The sequence below is a fragment of the Lolium perenne genome, chromosome 5 (assembly GCF_019359855.2).
Source record: "Lolium perenne isolate Kyuss_39 chromosome 5, Kyuss_2.0, whole genome shotgun sequence".
In the NCBI taxonomy this organism is placed as follows: domain Eukaryota; kingdom Viridiplantae; phylum Streptophyta; class Magnoliopsida; order Poales; family Poaceae; genus Lolium; species Lolium perenne.
The window spans coordinates 125869727-125886655 of record NC_067248.2 but is presented as its reverse complement, the minus strand read 5'-3'; positions in this window follow the sequence as shown (position 1 = coordinate 125886655).

The window sequence follows — 16929 nt, the reverse complement described above, 5'->3', positions numbered from 1 at the left end:
ATGTTGGTAGCACACCGGATAATCCGTTCATCATTGAAAATGCTGATCCAGTGACATCAGATTCAGAAATTGATCTTGACGTAGTAACTATTAGCAAGTTCATATCTAAATCAAAGGAAGATGAGTTGGCTGGAAAGAGGAAGCGAACAATTCCCAAAAATTTCAATCTCCCTATGCTCTAGACAGACGCACCAAGCGTCAAGTCCGTGGTTCATCCACAAAAGGTAGTTTATTTTTCCCATTATTTTTCATATTATCTCTAAGAAATGTTGTACTCCCTCCGTTCCTTTCTATAGTGCCTATAGATTTTTGGCATTTGTTTCAGAATATAAGGTTGTAGCTTAGTTTTTTTTTCAATTACCCCCTCCCCGTTCAGCTTCCAAATCGTTCAGCTCCCAAATTTATTATGGTAAGTTAGGAAGATATGGATTTCCCAAATTTTACGTTGATCTCAAATCGTTTAGCTACGGGTCTTGTATAAAAAATACTCTTGCGCTAATTTACGTGCAAAAAAACTATAAGCACTATAGAATGGAACAGAGGGAGTATTTGCTAATCCTTTTCGTATGCATGCAGCTCTGAATTTCGATGAAAAACCTGGAGCAGATACAAATGCAAAACCGGATGCATCTTGTGATTTGACGCCTGAACTAGTAGATGCAGCTATAGTCTTCCTCGAGCTTGCATCTCGCTCAGAGCAACACAAAAAAAAGAATGTTTACCGGAGTGCCAGGGGCGATGAAGTTAACGCTGAACGTCTACGCGTTGTTATCGACGAAAGATGGCTTTCAGATGATGTAAGTGCATAGAACACGTCTATTCCATACATTTAATATTTACATGTATGTTATTAACATAAACTATCATTATGTTATTCGCAGGTCATAGATGCTTACATAGGGCATTTGGAACTCCGTGTTGGGGATGATCGATTCTTGTGTCCAGCATGGAGATCCAAATTTCTAGTAGACCGGGCAAATGTGGGAGACAAACCCAAAGAATCCAACAAGAACATGGATAGTGCGATGGTAAGATCTGGCGCGGTCGGTAGAGTGGTGACGGAATACACCCTCCGTGACAAGGTACGTAATATATGATTGTTATAAAATATTGTAGTATTCTGCTAATAAACATGCCGAATGACATCTCATTTTTTTCATATGTTCTAATTTTTTGCAGGTTTATTTTCCACTCAACATTGGCAATACACACTGGACGACCGTTGTCATGCACATACCGAAGCAAGAATTCCAAGTTCTCGACTCGCTTTATCCTCTAGAGTTTACGTTGGAGACTGTTGAGGCACTTGTAAGTGAAAAACAAATTGTCCACATTACTTATAACACACTGAATTGCGCAAATTAGCATAACTATTATCTCTCTACAACGGCGCCAAATTGCAGACGACATGCACGTGGCCAACGAAGTCACGAGTGGAAATCATCCCGACGTTTCAAAGTGGCCGATATTAGAGTACGACATGCCGCAGCAACATGACGGGTGAGTTAATGTTACACCAATTTAAGTTTATGATCAATACATGGGAGGATTAACCTTATCGAGATTTTGCATGTACAAAAGGAACTCTTGTGTATTGTTTGTGATGGAATGCATAGAGCATTGGGATGGGGATCGGATGACTGCAGAGATATCACAGGTTTGTTAAAAATCGTCTGTATGTACACCCTTGGATTAACAAAAATGTGTTACATCTAACCCATATTTCGTAATATTGTATAGATCAAAATTAATGCAAGGCGAAGACGAGTTGTCGCTGAAATCATGTTATCACCTTCGAACAAGTTAGAGATGGTGAAAGAGAGAATTCGGTCCATCGCTTCCAGGATCAACAAGAAGACATAGAAAATGGAAGATAAAAGTTTGAGTGGTTAGGTTTTAGTCCCGAAGAAGGTTTCCTGACCATGAATGGCTTTTTTCCTTCTATCAACTATGTTTTGTTTTATAGTGACCATGAATACTTTCTTCGTTTTGTTCAAGACATATGGCTATCCTATTATTTTGTTTGCTTAATCATATATTCTTGTTTGTTGTTTTATTGAGGTGCACATACAGACACACACCTACATATTTGTTGATCATGTTTTCGTGATGATTTTTTCAGTTGCACACAAATACTGAAAGTAACATTTAAGCTACATACACAAACACAATACCAACTCGGTATCATTTTCGTTGAAGAATTTTTCAGGTGTAGACACACGCTTTGCATTTGTAAAGGATCATACACCATAGTAGCCTTTTTTCAGCTACACACTCACACACACTTGAATTTTTCACGTACACACAGCAATTTCGTTGAAGATTTTTTCAGGTGCACACACACACTTTGCATTTAGTCAAGTAGTTCAACCCATTTACAAAACCCTAGTATCAACATACACACTTCACAGAACATAGATCTATCTAGGGTGTGTTTGGGGCATCACCACTCCAATCTATCTTCGGCTTCTTCTCCTCTGGCCACTCGTCCCAGTGGCCCCCAGGAAAACGAGGAGGGCTTGTTTGATAAAACATGGGAAATCTCCGTGACGCGGCACTCCAATATTCATGCCCATCAGTGATGCGAGTGTATGTCCACCCTTCATCCCCACTTGGGCGCTTGGTGCCAGCCAATTCTTTTCCTTTGCTGCTTCTCGATGAAGAAGCCTTTGTGCCGCCCGTTGAACTGGGTTGCAATGCAGTTGGTGTTGCTTGCGGAGGTAGCCGGTGGCGCTGTCCATAGTTGCATTGACGGATTATATGGTACAGTTTGTACGCCACAAACCCATCTCTGGCTGCATACTCCAGATTAATTTCATCGAGGGGATTCTTCTCCCAGAACTTGTGCTGGACAGATGGGAATTCTTTCTTCATTCCTTTGTAGCTCATATCGATGAGTGCGGCTGCCATGTCAGCCATCCCAGTCCTGTCGCGTTCAAGCTGGAACAAGTCCCGCAGATCGATGTGGTACTCAATCGGTATCTCAATATTCCAACTTCGCTGCATTGCTATTCTGTCATTTCTGATATCGACGCTAGCAAAGTGGACACCACTGCGTAGGAAATCCATGAGTTTGGGACACCACGGTTGGCTACTGCTCCACCAAAAAAATGGAAAAGATTAACTGGTAAAATATTGTTGGGAAAAAATGCTGAAATTGAGTTGTGAAATGCAATGAAATTATGTGATAATATTTCATTCCTACGTGTCATTTAACATTTTTTGCGTGAACTTGAATGGAAGTACATATCATGGTTCATATCAGTACATTCAAATGGATTTAGAAGTTCAGATTTTATCCTTAAAGATGAATGAGTACCACTACTATGTTTGTGAGGGGGATTTACCATAACTACAGGCACATGAGTAACTAAATAACAACTAACTAACCACATCAAAAAGATCAAATCACAGAAATGAACTAGTATGAAGCATCAGATCAAGATGATAGAGGTTATGTAAAACCGGGTTTCATATTTCAAGTTTGCAAGAACCACTGTAAAAATCTAATATACATACCTTGACCATTGGTAGACCAATACGTGATCTTTCATCGCCAGTTGGACGACGGCGATCCGATAGTCACCTTTGTACTCCGGGTCGCAGTACTCAAAGTCCAGGCCCATGAACTTGTATTCATCCTTGCTCAACCACTGCTCGTACATGTCCACAATCTCGGCTGCTTTATGGTTGTCGTCGGTGTAGACAACCTCAATCTCAGTTGGATGTGCGACAATCTTCCGGATTTCAGTTTTGTGACTGGTAACCTCCCATTCCTGATCCGTGTCACTGCTCGGATTGCTAACCTCCCTTTCCTGATCCATGTCAGTGCTGTGATTTCTGAACTCTCTTTCCTGATCCATTTCGAGAGGTAGACGAAGAGGGCAGTGTGGAGAAAGTAGGAGAAAGAAGGGGAGGGAAGATGAATCGGCGGGAAATGCACTGCAAAATAAATGGCAAATGAGGAGGAGAAAGAAGGGGAGGGAAGATGACTCGGTGTGAACTGCCCTGCACAAAAAATGGCAGCTGCCCAGCCGAAATTAAACCACCTTATGTGGGAACACACCGAAATGGGCTACCTTTTTACGCGGGCCCTGCACAGCTTGATGCTACGCAATATGGCCTAGATTTGGTGCATGATGATGCCACTTTTTATGCAGTGCTTATGTGATCGATTAATAGCAAACACCACTATGTCATGACAATAAAACATGCGTTAATCATTATTGAAACATAATATGTAGCACACACTAATGTCATGACAATAAAACATGCGTTAACAATTATTCAAACATAATATGTAGCACACACTAATGTCCATGTTTCATGACACATTTGTCATGTGTAAGCATTTAAAATACGTGGTGATTTCATAGTTGATCAACTAGGAGCTTCAGACCACCCTCCTTGCTACCACGAAACCAGAATATGTAGATGTCACCAACTTGCATCTTATTTTTGCTTCACAACATCCATCCAATTTGAGGTAATCATGGCAGTTTTCCCTACTTTGCTCAAGACCATCCTAACTTTAGCAACTTTTCTATTCCTGGAAAAGACTTGAAATTTCGGATGGTAATTTCAGATTCTTCACAATGTACTCCATGGTGTAGGCCTTTGAGAAGTACTGCAAAAGGAGTCAATGAGCAATCATTTGTTAGCAAAAAAATTTGACATACGCTTGGATAGTAATGATGGCTTATGATTTATTCAAAAATTGATTACCATTTTGGCTTTGCCCTTGATGATGATTGAATTTTTTTTGGTGAAGACATAGAGGGGTCTACTTGGGTTGTGCTTACAAACTACACGCCTACTAGCAAGTTGTTCATCATCCATCTCCACCAGATTGGCAAACACACAGAAGGAGTCAAAATCTGCATTCCCCATAATTCCTGGACCTGAATGCATAATTTTGGATATTAATGAACAATAATATATGTACTGAAACATTATTGTTGGAAGGATCATTCTTACCTCTCATAGTAATTCTTTTCTGCGCATCCCCAGGAGCAACAACTTCAGGTACGTGAGCGTCCATGTTCACCTTCATACCATTACGAGTGATCAAACATAGTTATAAAAAATGCATTTAATGTAACATTCATGATGATCTATGACATATGTTACATGACAACTTCAATAGTATGACCTCAAAATGTACAAGATTCAATCTTTTAGTACTGCATGTTACTGTAGCAGATCTAGGTGTTGTCGACAAATAGATGAGAAACTGATTGCAGTTACTGTAGCAGATCTAGGTGTTGTCGACAAATAGATGAGAAACTGATTGCCGTTACTCTAGCTGATCTTGGTGTTGTCGACAAATAGATGACAAAAATGAATGCATATTAGGCCCGGGACATCAGATGAAAAACAGATCTAACATGGCGCATGTACTGGGCAATAATTGCTGCAGCTACTGTATGAGATCTATGTGTTGTCGACAATTTGATCAATTTTCAGAAACAACCGCACGGAGAATAGAGGGGAGATAGATGAGCAACAGAGGGGAGATAGATGATCTACTTCCGGACGGATATGCATAGGGTTTTATCATACCTCTCTTCGACGACATCTCCACAATGGTACGCAGGGTTCTGAGGCGGCGACGGCAAAAAATGGGAATAATTTATCAGGCACTCCCACGATTAGGGTATAAGAAAGCGTTGTGCTTGTATATAGGTGCGGGATGGGCCGTCAGGCCATTATTTTTTATCTTTTCCATTTGGGTAATACTGGGCCACCGGAACTATTAAGTTATCCTAATGCGGCCCGACTGACTCAACTCATTTATATTTTTATTATGTAATTTTCTATTACAACATAAAATTGGTACACCTATGCACATTACAGTGCAGACATAGCTAATGTGGAGAGGAGGGCAACCAAGGCGACGCAAAGTGCTCAAACATGCAACCACCAGCATTCCGAAGCCATCAGCATTTTTCTCGGCACAATTATGCAGATGACAAGTTGCACCAGATGATGCAAATGGATGTAACATGCAACCACCATCATTCCAAAGGCAAGACATAGCTAAGCATCAGCACACCAATACATACATTATACTTAATTACATAACTTAGTTCCACACATATTCACAAAATAAGACCATCAATATAATAGATGATCACACTAGGTAAATAACTTAGTTATTTACAAAACTAACTTAGTTCAACACTCATTACTGACATAGTTCAACACCATAAAGCAAAAGCAACACCATCACATCAGTCCACAACATCTAGGCATCATCCTCGACAGCGAGCACCATCACCAGTCCATAATGCTCTGCCCTAATTAATCTGCCTAGAGGTGCCAGAGATGGCTAGCTCCTCGGCATGCTGCATCAGATGATCAAGCTTGCCACCCTTCGGCTTCGCCTTGTGCCATGGACAGAAGTACTTCCCATGCTTCTTGAAAGGCAGGTTCCCATTATGCAGCTTCTCCAGGAGCTTCCTTTTGAATGACCCAATGTTCCTGCTGTCAACCGACTCCGCAGAATCCTGGGAGTCATACTAGACAAGAACAATGTGTACAAATTGTAATTACAGATGCAAACCAAAGAAAATGAAATAGATGAAGGGTACACAACTAAATATATTGCTCACCTCCAGGGAGCCATCAGATTCCTCCAAGTCCTGGTATGGACCATCCACAAGCACCACCACCTCCTCCTGGTTTGCTGCATCACCATCAACATGTTCATCCTCCTCCTGGTTTGGTGGAGGCACAGGTTGCACCACCTCCTCCTGGTTTGCTACATCAGCATCAACAGGTTCTTCCTCCTCCTGGTTTGGAGGAGGCACATGTTCCACGTCCTCCCGCTTCCTCTTCCTAGACCCTTCCCCAGACTGCATACCAAAAAGATAAATCAACACATTAATCCCCTCAAGGAAAAAGTCATCCAAATAGTTTGCATACCAAAAAGGCAAAAAGGAAACAATAATCTATATCATATTTAATATTCTTTCATTGTATCATCTTATGTATACTCCTAACTCCTAAGTCCTAATTATTAATTACAAACAAGGAATGGTAAACATGTCATACAGAAATGCTTTATTTATTCTTCTGTACTAGAAATGATTTTGATCAACATTTATTAGTTGCTGCATTTTCCTATGGCACACTAAATAAATTTGATAATAAAGTAACGAAACATGGAATTTATAAGCTAGGTTATGTGGACCATATCATGCAATTTGTAGTACCTATTGCAAAAGTAAAATACTTAAAAGGGTTAGACCTAGTGTAAAAACTAAGAATCACTATCATGGTTTGAGATTCTAACTTGTGTTATGCATTTGTAATCAGCCATAGTTCACTTACATCAACTACTCCCTCTGATTTGTACAATAGAGATCCTTGTGCAACTATCCAGCACATGAACAAAATGAAGAAAATGAGTAAGTAATTAAGATGTTGTTTGGATAAGGTGGCAAGAAACAGTGACCGCATTGTTCATATACTAGTACTACAAAATAATGCGATAATCTTTGGATATTCCGTAGACACCATCTGTGTACGAAAGGTAGCCTGGTAGACCCGTTAATCCACAGGAAAAAAGGGGCAGATCGAGCAGTTACCTCCATATGCATGTTCGGCTTCACCTCCGAGACGTCGCCGGACGCCGGCGCAGCGAGCAGATCCGGCACGGCCTTCTCCGCCAAGGACGACGAAGCCTCCTCCGAAGATTCCTCCGCGTCCAGATCCGCCCGTGCCGCGACCACCGGGCCGACGACGACCGACCCGATGACACAGGCATCGACGACGGTGGACCTCGCAGCTACCGCCGTAATGCTGGACTCTCCACCACCGCCTTCGCCTCCAACCGCCTCCGCCGATGCAGCAACATCGATGGCCGCCAAGTTCTCCAGATCGTCCGCGCCAACTGCTACTCCCGCAGCTTCCGTCGCCGCCAAATCGACTGGTTCGGCGAGGCGAAAACCTAAACTACCGGCGGAGTGAGGGAGATGGAGAGGGAGAGGGGTTTTTTGGCGGAGAGATTCTCGGAGAGGTGGGGAACGGGGGGAAATGGCCGCAGATGTGGGAGACGAAGCTTTTATATGCGCCGACGCCTCTGCTCCCTCGGCACGTAGCTTTACACGTCACCATAGCCTCCTCTCCCTTGCCACGTTGCTCTACAAGTCATCGGTTTAGGAGCTTTATGTTTGCCAAACATTACTTCAAATACACGATTAATATTTGTATTAGATTAGTATCATTATAAAGTGTTTTTCAATTTGAATCCAACGATACTATATACATATATTATAATCAAGATTTTGTTACTCAAATTTTAGGGGAAAAGTTTGTATTGGCGCGTGCACCTTATCCCTAGTATCGGCACCTCCCAACCATGGGATCACCATGAAAGTAAAAACCAACCTAGAAAAGGCAAGGAAAAAATGGTGGGGCATACCACCATGGACAAGTGTGCCAAATATTGGCCCCATCCAAGGTGGTTGGGTCTGTTTTAGGGCATGGTAGACCAATTTTTACCCTAAAACCCTAGTATCGGCACCTCCCAACCATGGGATCACCATGGAAGTAAAAACCAACCTACAAAAGACAAGGCAAAAAGGGTGGGGCACACCACCATGGACAAGTGTGCCAAATATTGGCCCCATCCAAGGTGTTTGGATATGATTTAGGCCATGGTAGACCCATTTTGACCCTAAAACCTAGTATCGGCACCTCCCAACCATGGGATCACCATGAATGTAAAAACCAACCTAGAAAAAGCAATGCAAAAGGGTGGGGCACACCACCATGCACAAATGTGCCAAATATTGGCCCCATCCAAGGTGGTTGGATATGTTTTAGGCCATGGTAGACCCATTTTGACCCTAAAACCCTAGTATCGGCACCTCCCAACCATGGGATCACCATGAATGTAAAAAACCAACCTAGAAAAAGCAATCCAAAAAGGGTGGGGCACACAACCATGGACAAGTGTGCCAAATATTGGCCCCATCCAAGGTGGTTGGGTCTGTTTTAGGGCATGGTAGACCCATTTTTACCCTAAAACCCTAGTATCGGCACCTCCCAACCATGGGATCACCATGAAAGTAAAAACCAACCTACAAAAAGCAATCCAAAAAGGGTGGGGCACACCACCGTGGACAAGTGTGCCAAATATTGGCCCCATCCAAGGTGGTTGGGTCTGTTTTAGGCCATGGTAGACCCATTTTGACCCTAAAACCCTAGTATCGGCACCTCCCAACCATGGGATCACCATGAAAGTAAAACCAACCTAGAAAAAGCAATCCAAAAAGGGTGGGGCACACCACCATGGACAAGTGTGCCAAATATTGGCCCCATCCAAGGTGGTTGGGTCTGTTTTAGGGCATGGTAGACCCATTTTTACCCTAAAACCCTAATATCGGCACCTCCCAACCATGGGATCACCATGAAAGTAAAAACCAACCTAGAAAAAGCAATCCAAAAAGGGTGGGGCACACCACCATGGACAAGTGTGCCAAATATTGGCCCCATCCAAGGTGGTTGGGCCTGTTTTAGGCCATGGTAGACCCATTTTGACCCTAAAACCCTAGTATTGGCACCTCCCAACCATGGGATCACCATGAATGTAAAAACCAACCTAGAAAAAACAATCCAAGAAGGGTGGGGCACACCACCATGGCCAAGTGTGCCAAATATTGGCCCCATCCAAGGTGGTTGGGTCTGTTTTAGGGCATGGTAGACCCATCTTTACCCTAAAACCCTAGTATCGGCACCTCCCAACCATGGGATCACCATGAAAGTAAAAACCAACCTACAAAAAGCAATCCAAAAAGGGTGGGGCACACCACCATGGAAAAGTTTGCCAAATATTGGCCCCATCCAAGGTGGTTGGGTCTGTTTTAGGGCATGGTAGACCCATTTTTACCCTAAAACCCTAGTATCGGCACCTCCCAACCATGAGATCACCATGAAAGTAAAAACCAACCTCGAAAAAGCAATCCAAAAAGGGTGGGGCACACCACCATGGACAAGTGTGCCAAATATTGGCCCCATCCAAGGTGGTTGGGCCTGTTTTAGGGCATGGTAGACCCATTTTTACCCTAAAACCCTTGTATCGGCACCTCCCAACCATGGGATCACCATGAATGTAAAAACGAACCTAGAAAAAGCAAGACAAAAAGGGTGGGGAACACCACCATGGACAAGTGTGCCAAATATTGGCCCCATCCAAGGTGGTTGGATATGTTTTAGGCCATGGTAGACCCATTTTGACCCTAAAACCCTAGTATCGGCACCTCCCAACCATGGGATCACCATGAATGTAAAAACCAACCTAGAAAAAGCAATGCAAAAATGGTGGGGCACACCACCATGCACAAGTGTGCCAAATATTGGCCCCATCCAAGGTGGTTGGATATATTTTAGGCCATGGTAGACCCATTTTGAACCTAAAACCCTTGTATCGGCACCTCCCAACCATGGTATCACCATGAATGTAAAAACCAACCTAGAAAAAGCAATGCAAAAAGGGTGGGGCACACCACCATGCAAAAATGTGCCAAATATTGGCCCCATCCAAGGTGGTTGGGTATGTTTTAGGCCATGTTAGACCCATTTTGACCCTAAAACCCTTGTATCGGCACCTCCCAACCATGGGATCACCATGAATGTAAAAACAAACCTATAAAAAGCAATTCAAAAAGGGTGGGGCACACCACAATGCACAAGTGTGCCAAATATTGGCCCCATCCAAGGTGGTTGGGTCGGTTTTAGGCCATGGTAGACCCATGCATTTTGACCCTAAAACTCTTGTATCGGCACCTCCCAATCATGGGATCACCATGAATGTAAAAACCAACCTAGAAAAAGCAATGAAAAAATGGTGGGGCACACCACAATGCACAATTGTGCCAAATATTGGCCCCATCCAAGGTGGTTGGCTCTATTTTAGGGCATGGTAGACCCATTTTGACCCTAAAACCCTTGTATCGGTACCTCCCAACCATGGGATCACCATGAATGTAATAACCAACCTAGAAAAAGCAATGCAAGAAGGGTGGGGCACACCACCATGGACAAGTGTGCCAAATATTGGCCCCATCCAAGGTGGTTGGGCCTGTTTTAGGGCATGGTAGACCCATTTTTACCCTAAAACCCTTGTATCGGCACCTCCCAACCATGGGATCACCATGAATGTAAAAACCAACCTAGAAAAGCAAGGAAAAAAGGGTGGGGAACACCACCATGGACAAGTGTGCCAAATATTGGCCCCATCCAAGGTGGTTGGATATGTTTTAGGCCATGGTAGACCCATTTTGACCCTAAAACCCTAGTATCGGCACCTCCCAACCATGGGATCACCATGAATGTAAAAACCAACCTAGAAAAAGCAATGCAAAAAGCGTGGGGCACACCACCATGCACAAGTGTGCCAAATATTGGCCCCAACCAAGGTGGTTGGATATGTTTTAGGCCATGGTAGACCCATTTTGACCCTAAAACCCTTGTATCGGCACCTCCCAACCATGGGATCACCATGAATGTAAAAAACAACCTAGAAAAAGCAATGCAAGAAGGGTGGGGCACACCACCATGGACAAGTGTGCCAAATATTGGCCCCATCCAAGGTGGTTGGATATGTTTTAGGCCGTGGCAGACCCATTTTGACCCTAAAACCCTTGTATCTAAGACCTCCCAACCATGGGATCACCATGAATGTAAAAACCAACCTATAAAAAGCAATGCAAAAAAGGGTGGGGCACACCACCATGCACAAGTGTGCCAAATATTGGCCCCATCCAAGGTGGTTGGGTATGTTTTAGGCCATGGTAGACCCATTTTGACCCTAAAACCCTTGTATCGGAACCTCCCAACCATGGGATCACCATGAATGTAAAAACCAACCTAGAAAAAGCAATGCAAAAAGGGTGGGGCACACCACAATGCATAAGTGTGCCAAATATTGGCCCCATCCAAAGTGGTTGGGTCTGTTTTAGGCCATGGTAGACCCATTTTGACCCTAAAACCCTTGTATCGGCACCTCCCAACCATGGGATCACCATGAATGTAAAAACCAACCTAGAAAAAGCAATGCAAAAAGGGTGGGTCACACCACAATGCACAAGTGTGCCAAATATTGGCCCCATCCAAGGTGGTTGGGTCTGTTTTAGGGCATGGTAGACCCATTTTGACCCTAAAACCCTTGTATCGGCACCTCCCAACCATGGGATCAACATGAATGTAAAAACCAACCTAGAAAAAGCAATGCAAGAAGGGTGGGGCACACCACCATGTACAAGTGTGCCAAATATTGGCCCCATCCAAGGTGGTTGGATATGTTTTAGGCATGGTAGACCCATTTTGACCCTAAAACCCTTGTATCGGCACCTCCCAACCATGAGATCACCATGAATGTAAAAACCAACCTAGAAAAAGCAATGCAAGAAGGGTGGGGCACACCACCATGGACAAGTGTGCCAAATATTGGCCCCATCCAAGGTGGTTGGATATGTTTTAGGCCAGGGTAGACCCATTTTGTCCCTAAAACCCTTGTATCGGCACCTCCCAACCATGGGATCACCATGAATGTAAAAACCAACCTAGAAAAAGCAATGCAAAAAATGGTGGGGCACACCACCATGCACAAGTGTGCCAAATATTGGCCCCATCCAAGATGGTTGGATATGTTTTAGGCCATGGTAGACCCATTTTGACCCTAAAACCCTTGTATCGGCACCTCCCAACCTTGGGATCACCATGAATGTAAAAACCAACCTAGAAAAAGCAATGCAAAAGGGTGGGGCACACCACCATGCACAAATGTGCCAAATATTGGCCCCATCCAAGGTGGTTGGATATGTTTTAGGCCATGGTAGACCCATTTTGACCCTAAAACCCTAGTATCGGCACCTCCCAACCATGGGATCACCATGAATGTAAAAAACCAACCTAGAAAAAGCAATCCAAAAAGGGTGGGGCACACAACCATGGACAAGTGTGCCAAATATTGGCCCCATCCAAGGTGGTTGGGTCTGTTTTAGGGCATGGTAGACCCATTTTTACCCTAAAACCCTAGTATCGGCACCTCCCAACCATGGGATCACCATGAAAGTAAAAACCAACCTACAAAAAGCAATCCAAAAAGGGTGGGGCACACAACCATGGACAAGTGTGCCAAATATTGGCCCCATCCAAGGTGGTTGGGTCTGTTTTAGTGCATGGTAGACCCATTTTTACCCTAAAACCCTAGTATCGGCACCTCCCAACCATGGGATCACCATGAATGTAAAAAACCAACCTAGAAAAAGCAATCCAAAAAGGGTGGGGCACACCACCGTGGACAAGTGTGCCAAATATTGGCCCCATCCAAGGTGGTTGGGTCTGTTTTAGGCCATGGTAGACCCATTTTTACCCTAAAACCCTAGTATCGGCACCTCCCAACCATGGGATCACCATGAAAGTAAAAACCAACCTACAAAAAGCAATCCAAAAAGGGTGGGGCACACCACCGTGGACAAGTGTGCCAAATATTGGCCCCATCCAAGGTGGTTGGGTCTGTTTTAGGCCATGGTAGACCCATTTTGACCCTAAAACCCTAGTATCTATGACCTCCCAACCATGGGATCACCATGAAAGTAAAACCAACCTAGAAAAAGCAATCCAAAAAGGGTGGGGCACACCACCATGGACAAGTGTGCCAAATATTGGCCCCATCCAAGGTGGTTGGGTCTGTTTTAGGGCATGGTAGACCCATTTTGACCCTAAAACCCTAATATCGGCACCTCCCAACCATGGGATCACCATGAAAGTAAAAACCAACCTAGAAAAAGCAATCCAAGAAGGGTGGGGCACACCACCATGGACAAGTGTGCCAAATATTGGCCCCATCCAAGGTGGTTGGGTCTGTTTTAGGGCATGGTAGACCCATTTTGACCCTAAAACCCTAGTATCGGCACCTCCCAACCATGGGATCACCATGAATGTAAAAACCAACCTAGAAAAAACAATCCAAGAAGGGTGGGGCACACCACCATGGCCAAGTGTGCCAAATATTGGCCCCATCCAAGGTGGTTGGGTCTGTTTTAGGGCATGGTAGACCCATTTTTACCCTAAAACCCTAGTATCGGCACCTCCCAACCATGAGATCACCATGAAAGTAAAAACCAACCTACAAAAAGCAATCCAAAAAGGGTGGGGCACACCACCATGGAAAAGTTTGCCAAATATTGGCCCCATCCAAGGTGGTTGGGTCTGTTTTAGGGCATGGTAGACCCATTTTTACCCTAAAACCCTAGTATCGGCACCTCCCAACCATGGGATCACCATGAAAGTAAAAACCAACCTCGAAAAAGCAATCCAAAAAGGGTGGGGAACACCACCATGGACAAGTGTGCCAAATATTGGCCCCATCCAAGGTGGTTGGATATGTTTTAGGCCATGGTAGACCCATTTTGACCCTAAAACCCTAGTATCGGCACCTCCCAACCATGGGATCACCATGAATGTAAAAACGAACCTAGAAAAAGCAATGCAAAAAGGGTGGGGCACACCACCATGGACAAGTGTGCCAAATATTGGCCCCATCCAAGGTGGTTGGATATGTTTTAGGCCATGGTAGACCCATTTTGAACCTAAAACCCTTGTATCGGCACCTCCCAACCATGGTATCACCATGAATGTAAAAACCAACCTAGAAAAAGCAATGCAAAAAGGGTGGGGCACACCACCATGCAAAAATGTGCCAAATATTGGCCCCATCCAAGGTGGTTGGGTATGTTTTAGGCCATGGTAGACCCATTTTGAACCTAAAACCCTTGTATCGGCACCTCCCAACCATGGTATCACCATGAATGTAAAAACCAACCTAGAAAAAGCAATGCAAAAAGGGTGGGGCACACCACCATGCAAAAATGTGCCAAATATTGGCCCCATCCAAGGTGGTTGGGTATGTTTTAGGCCATGTTAGACCCATTTTGACCCTAAAACTCTTGTATCGGCACCTCCCAACCATGGGATCACCATGAATGTAAAAACCAACCTAGAAAAAGCAATGAAAAAAGGGTGGGGCACACCACAATGCACAAGTGTGCCAAATATTGGCCCCATCCAAGCTGGTTGGGTCGGTTTTAGGCCATGGTAGACCCATTTTGACCCTAAAACTCTTGTATCGGCACCTCCCAACCATGGGATCACCATGAATGTAAAAACCAACCTAGAAAAAGCAATGAAAAAAGGGTGGGGCACACCACAATGCACAATTGTGCCAAATATTGGCCCCATCCAAGGTGGTTGGCTCTGTTTTAGGGCATGGTAGACCCATTTTTACCCTAAAACCCTTGTATCGGCACCTCCCAACCATGGGATCACCATGAATGTAATAACCAACCTAGAAAAAGCAATGCAAGAAGGGTGGGGCACACCACCATGGACAAGTGTGCCAAATATTGGCCCCATCCAAGGTGGTTGGGCCTGTTTTAGGGCATGGTAGACCCATTTTGACCCTAAAACCCTTGTATCGGCACCTCCCAACCATGGGATCACCATGAATGTAAAAACCAACCTAGAAAAGCAAGGAAAAAAGGGTGGGGCACACCACCATGGACAAGTGTGCCAAATATTGGCCCCAACCAAGGTGGTTGGATATGTTTTAGGCCATGGTAGACCCATTTTGACCCTAAAACCCTTGTATCGGCACCTCCCAACCATGGGATCACCATGAATGTAAAAAACAACCTAGAAAAAGCAATGCAAGAAGGGTGGGGCACACCACCATGGACAAGTGTGCCAAATATTGGCCCCATCCAAGGTGGTTGGATATGTTTTAGGCCAGGGTAGACCCATTTTGACCCTAAAACCCTTGTATCGGCACCTCCCAACCATGGGATCACCATGAATGTAAAAACCAACCTAGAAAAAGCAATGCAAAAAAGGGTGGGGCACACCACCATGCACAAGTGTGCCAAATATTGGCCCCATCCAAGGTGGTTGGGTATGTTTTAGGCCATGGTAGACCCATTTTGACCCTAAAACCCTTGTATCGGAACCTCCCAACCATGGGATCACCATGAATGTAAAAACCAACCTAGAAAAAGCAATGCAAAAAGGGTGGGGCACACCACAATGCACAAGTGTGCCAAATATTGGCCCCATCCAAGGTGGTTGGGTCTGTTTTAGGCCATGGTAGACCCATTTTGACCCTAAAACCCTTGTATCGGCACCTCCCAACCATGGGATCACCATGAATGTAAAAACCAACCTAGAAAAAGCAATGCAAAAAGGGTGGGTCACACCACAATGCACAAGTGTGCCAAATATTGGCCCCATCCAAGGTGGTTGGGTCTGTTTTAGGGCATGGTAGACCCATTTTGACCCTAAAACCCTTGTATCGGCACCTCCCAACCATGGGATCAACATGAATGTAAAAACCAACCTAGAAAAAGCAATGCAAGAAGGGTGGGGCACACCACCATGCACAAGTGTGCCAAATATTGGCCCCATCCAAGGTGGTTGGGTCTCTTTTAGGCATGGTAGACCCATTTTGACCCTAAAACCCTTGTATCGGCACCTCCCAACCATGAGATCACCATGAATGTAAAAACCAACCTAGAAAAAGCAATGCAAGAAGGGTGGGGCACACCACCATGGACAAGTGTGCCAAATATTGGCCCCATCCAAGGTGGTTGGATATGTTTTAGGCCAGGGTAGACCCATTTTGTCCCTAAAACCCTTGTATCGGCACCTCCCAACCATGGGATCACCATGAATGTAAAAACCAACCTAGAAAAAGCAATGCAAAAAATGGTGGGGCACACCACCATGCACAAGTGTGCCAAATATTGGCCCCATCCAAGATGGTTGGATATGTTTTAGGCCATGGTAGACCCATTTTGACCCTAAAACCCTTGTATCGGCACCTCCCAACCTTGGGATCACCATGAATGTAAAAACCAACCTAGA